General features: G+C 30.8%; 1 protein-coding gene across 4 annotated transcripts in view; it reads left to right on the top strand.

The window, feature by feature from the left end:
- The window catches only part of LOC102676038 (rRNA 2'-O-methyltransferase fibrillarin-like), a 67,137-nt gene that overhangs the window by 13,573 nt on the left and 47,946 nt on the right, over nt 1-5,618 (top strand). Inside the window, exon 1 of one of the 4 annotated variants that reach the window (XM_006612985.2) lies at nt 2,571-2,714. The exons of the other annotated variants lie outside the window; for them this stretch is intronic. The gene's annotated coding sequence lies outside the window, so the exon portion shown is untranslated. Of the gene's footprint in view, nt 1-2,570; nt 2,715-5,618 lie in introns of those variants that run through there. 4 annotated transcript variants of the gene reach the window in all.

Genomic DNA, 5,618 nt, shown 5'->3' with positions numbered 1-5,618 from the left:
AAAAAAAAAAAAAAAAAAAAAAAAAAAAATAAATAAATAAAAGAAACTGTCCATAATAATATATCCGTATATCTCGTGTATATCCATGTACATTTGGCGCGAAAAATAGGAAAGATTCGTTCGAGTCGATCCTTTCTCCGAAAGAAATTTCAATCTCGATGATTAAATGAGAACGCGTAACTAATGGAATTCACGTCCTCATGGGACGTGAGCCTTTTTTCCCCCTCTCGATAAAAAAAATAGCGGAGGAAGAGAAAAAAAAAAAGAAAGCATGAAAAGAGATAAAGAGGGGGAAAAGGATGAGAGAGAAAGAGAGGAGGAGAAGGATTGCATTGTCTTATTGTACGAGGTTCGACGCGCTGATTACGCGATCGGGTATCTGGCGATGATGGTGGAAACAAAGCGTGAACGATGGATGAAAAGGCAAATAAAAAAAAGGACATCTCGAAGCGAGGGCAAAGAATTTGTTAAGCGGGTTAAGAGATAACGCGACATAGGGGACGAGTGTATTCCTCTGTTGGCGATAATGAATAAACTGGAACGCCTTGATTGCGTTCCGTTGTGGAAATTCGTTGTTTAGAAATCGAATTTTCATGGCTCTTTGGAGATTCTTCTTTTTTTTTTTAGAGGAGACAAGGGATTTTTCCATTCTTTGCCATTTGATTTTGTTTCTTTTTTTTTTTTTTTTTTGAAATTAGTTTTGCAAGATGGCGAGCTGAAAATTGAATTTTTATAATCTGTTGAAATCTTGAAGTTTTGAAGATAGGTTCAACTTTTTTGGTTCTTTGTAAAGTTTTTTTTCATTTGGATCTATTTCTTGATTTAATATTGATTCGCTTTTTCTCAAGTCGTGGATGTATCTTTAGAATTGTATTGCGAAAGTTTATTTGGTTTATTCAATACTTGATGCATTTTTCTTTTGTTTGGATAAAGTTATAAGGGAATTTTTAATTCCCTGTTGTTCTGAAAACTTTTTTCATTTTTTTTACAATTACAATTAAAAATAAGAGTATCCTTCAGTTTTCTATTATTTTCTTTATTTGAATATTTTATACCTCATGCATATTTTCTCCTTTTGATAAAATCATAAGGCTATGAAAATAATTTTCCACTCTTCATTTGTACAATCTAATTGTCATTTTCTTTTGTCTTCTATTTTGAAATTTTTATTATTATTCTTCGTCACAAGCACAGAAAAAAATATATTTCTACGATTAAATTTTTACATTCTCTCTCTTTCCACCTCTACTTTAATAATTCTTCTGAAAAATTATTTTTCTTCAATTATATATCCTCGGGCGCATGTTCTCTCGAGTTTCCTTGAAAATTAAAGCGCCCATAAAAGTTTTTTTCTACGCCAATGGAATGTTTTCGGTAGAATACACGCGACTGCAACTTAAAACTCGACTTCGAAGACTCGACTTCGAAGAGGGCTTAACAAGTTTAAAGACCTTAGATCCTGACTGATTTTCTTACGAATTAATTTAACAATTTATATAACTCTTCTAAGTCTCTTCCACGGATGAAATTTTATTAATTTCTAATTCTACCTATAATTTTTCACTTTTGAATAGGGAGGAATATCGAATAAATTAAATCTTTCTGAATTTAATCCAAATATATAATAAAACAATTTGATTTAACAAACGAACACGAAACGAGACCACAACGTAATCACTGTTTCAATAATTCAAAAATAACTTAAACTTAAACTCGCTCAATTACTTACAAGCACAAAAGATTAATTAAGCCGACCTTCTCTCATCGTCCTCTCATAAATTACTGTTATCAAGCCGTCCATTTATCGGCCTCCTAGTTAGGACAGCCGGATTGCCGAGATGGCACGCGTGGTTTCCACGCTTTGTCGTCGTTACGTTCCTGCGGAACACCTCTGCGGACCGCAGATTCCGCGAGGCAAAATCGAATTTCTGCCTCGTTCGCGCCCCCTCACTCCCACGAAACTATATTTACAGCTCGAATTCCGGCGGTTTGGACAACCCCCTCCCCCCGTTTACCAAACTTCCGCCGACGGAAACGAGGATTGTCACACGAGGATTGTTCCTTCCTGCTCAACCAGAGTGATGGATCCAAACTCGCGAGGGGAGGATTTCCCAATTACGAAAAAGGTTCCCAATTAGGGTGTTTACTATTCCTCGTTCCTTCGCGGCGAAATCGGTGTAATTCGATTCGCGGAAGAACTTTGCACTCCTTGCTTTTGTACTTCCTCAAATGAATAGCGAATGGCGAATAAAAATTTCATTTTTTATTTGTATTCATCGCGAGTTTATTATATATATTGTGCAGAGTGTAAATACTTACACTATTGTGTTGTATTTTTGGTAATTTGGATTATTATTATTAATTTAGGAGGAAAGATAGGGAATTTTTGATAACACATTAATTTACTTATCTTACTTTTTTTCAATACTTAATCTCGTACGATCTTCCAGCAACATTGTATTTCTTGTTGTTCTCCTTTTCCTCCAGACAATTATTCGTAATTTATTTTCACTTTAATAATTGCAAAACAATTATATTTCTTATTCCACGCCAATATGCAGGATCTGAAAAATTAACTAATTTGGTTAGTAGAAGAATATTCGAGGGAGAGGGGAGGGGAAAAAATTTCATACCGGTTCTCTCCGAGGCGCACCGGATTTTCGAATCGGAAATTTTCGATTCCACTTTCATGGATTATTCCCGGGAAGACAAAGGTGAGCCGCGCAAAAAAACCCGGGGAAAAATTCGCTCGACACGGCAGAAAGTCCGGAATTATGGTTGTTATTGGAACAGCCGAGTGCACGGGGATTCGAGTGTCGCGTGTGGATTCGTTTTTCTTGCGGATCGTATCAAAACCGGAGTCATTTGCGTGTCTTCCGGCAAAAAAAAAAAAAAGGGAAGAAAAAAACCCCATTTCGGGGTTGCCCGGGAAAAAAAAAAAAAAAAGGGAAGAAAAAAACCCCATTTCGGGGTTGCCCGGGAAAAAAAAAAAAAAAAAAAGGGAAGAAAAAAACGCCATTTCGTGATTGCCGTGGAAAAGAATATATAGGAGGAAAGGATACTATCTCGGGGGTTATGTATTATTTATCCATCTGTTTTCTTCGAGCGATTGGACGTAAGATTTATCCATGCGTGAAAATTTTTCAATTAAATATTTGACATTTTTTATCGATTTTTATTGAATTTTTTCTATATTTCTCTCTCTTTTTTAAAGAAATAAATCATAAATTTTTTTATAAATCAATACAGTATTATTTATCGATCAAAAATATATGAAAATTTTAATTCCTTATTGGAACAATTTAAACAGATGAAAATAGATTCGACACGTCCAGTTTTAATCTAATAAAATACGAAAGAAATGATCAAAGATGACAGATAAAAGTACGAAAATAAATATATCACGTTGAATATTTAAATTTCGCTCATCAAGCGTTATTTCCACTTAAAATCATTTATCTATAATTCGTGGATATATCGTGTGGAATTCTTTGATATTGATTTTAGCTTACTTTTAAGCCAGCTTTATTTTCGATATATATCAAAAAAATTTTAAATTTCAAATTTCCATATCGTGGACAATTATCGTGTCACAGGAACATCATTGAACACGAATAACAATCGTTGAACATATTTTGAATGGATCTTGTTCCGCGTTTATCGTGGGGGAATATATTCAAAGTTTCTCTCGACGAAGCTAATAACTCAAATAAAAGTTAGATAACAGTTACGCGAAGAAGTTGAATTTCTCTATCATCCAAGAAAGTGTGCGTGCACGCGTATGCACTGAATCGGACGAAAAGATTTTTAATTTTTGCAGTGATATAATTTTTTAATTTACAAAAGTATACTTTGCAAAATGAAGTGAAAATTTTTGTTAATTCTTCTTCTAGCTATCAAATTTTTAAAAATTTATCTTGAAAATAAGAAAGCAAAACTAGGGACTTTTCGTTTTTTTGAAATTTAAAGTTTTTTGATACATATCGAAAATAAAGCTGACTTAGAAATAAGCTAAAATCAATATTGAAGAATTCCATTGAGCACTTTTCGATATTTGTGCAATTTTACGTAAAAATAAAATTTAAGGGAAAAAAAAAATCACGGTAAAATAATTAATTGTAATTAAACATTGCTCAAAATTAAGAAATGACATTTTGGTTGATGGTAAAATTTTTTTTTACGTATCTACGATATGGCATAAAAATATTTATATTATAATAAACGTTTTGCATTAATTATTTTTTTTAACCAAAAATAAGTAATGGTTAAAATGGTTAAATTTGTTAAGCGTCGAGAATAAGATCTTTTAAAGTATATATTTAATAATACCATTATGTAAATTTCTCTTCTCGTAGAATTCGTAATTCACACATTGCAATTTGACAAATATGAACACTCAGCATGAAAATGGTGTAACAGCTTTAAGCATTCGTATTCCTAAGCACATAGCACTCATTAGGGTGACTAGTATGTCGAGAGAGAGCGAAGTTTACAACAAGAGGGAGCATAATGCTCGTAATTGCATCTAATTCGCTAACAATATTCACCAAACTTTTCCTTTTACCTCGAATAAAACGAATATTTAACAAAAAAAGAAAAAACGATAAATTTTGAAAAGATTTTTTAAAGTCAAATTAGTTTTTTCGAATTGGAAAAAATTCAAAGTTCGATAATTATGAAAATTTTTCACGATAAATTTTGCATAATGATACATTTTTCTATTTAACTTTATTCAACATTTGCCATTTTTCTCGAGACATTTTATTTTATAAAAACTTTTCTAAAAATCTTTTTATTAATCCATTACTTGAAAGGTTGAATTTAATCTATTTTTTGATATTAATAACAAATTTTTGATTGATGAGCGAGATCAAAAATGTTCACATTGAAGATTAAACAATATGGTGTTCTTTTTTTATAAACAATGTGAATTGTAATTAATCTATATGCATTTTATTTTAGAATTAATATAAAAAATTAATAATAAAAATTTATAAGCTGAAAATATAAAAAAGAAATTAATTTTGACAAGATAATAAATAACGTGATAAAAATAATACAGATTTTAAATATTTTTTTTAATCATCATGGAATTATTTAAAAGTACGATTTATTTCGATATTTCGATATTAAAATTTCTCAAAATTTTCCAACGAAAAAAAATATATTTAAAATTCGTTTCATTTTTTCTTTAAATAATCATATATTTGTTATTTAATAAAGAACTTTTTAAACAAGAAATTTTTTCTATTTATTGAAATGTATCCAATATTAAAACCGATCATAAAAGTTCGTTTTATCTTTTTAATACTACTTAAAAAAATTTCCTATTAACCATTATTTACTCTCTACAGAAGTTAATTTAAATCTACAAATATTCGAGAGAAACAACTTCAATATCATCAAACTTCTCGTTGGTTTATCTTGGTTTATCTTGATGGGAAATGAAACGAAAAATAATCGGGAAAATCCACCGACATCAACCGATTTCCAATAAAATAGAATCGAGAGGAATGTGGAGGAAATCGCCGATAAAACAGTAATAAAAATAAAATCCTACCTTAAAGAATATTTATAGAGTGTAAGAAGAGGGTAAAAAGAAAAGAATTCTAAAATAT

This window comes from Apis dorsata, unplaced genomic scaffold (assembly GCF_000469605.1).
Source record: "Apis dorsata unplaced genomic scaffold, Apis dorsata 1.3 scaffold_132, whole genome shotgun sequence".
In the NCBI taxonomy this organism is placed as follows: domain Eukaryota; kingdom Metazoa; phylum Arthropoda; class Insecta; order Hymenoptera; family Apidae; genus Apis; species Apis dorsata.
This window is presented reverse-complemented; position numbering and strand designations above follow the sequence as displayed.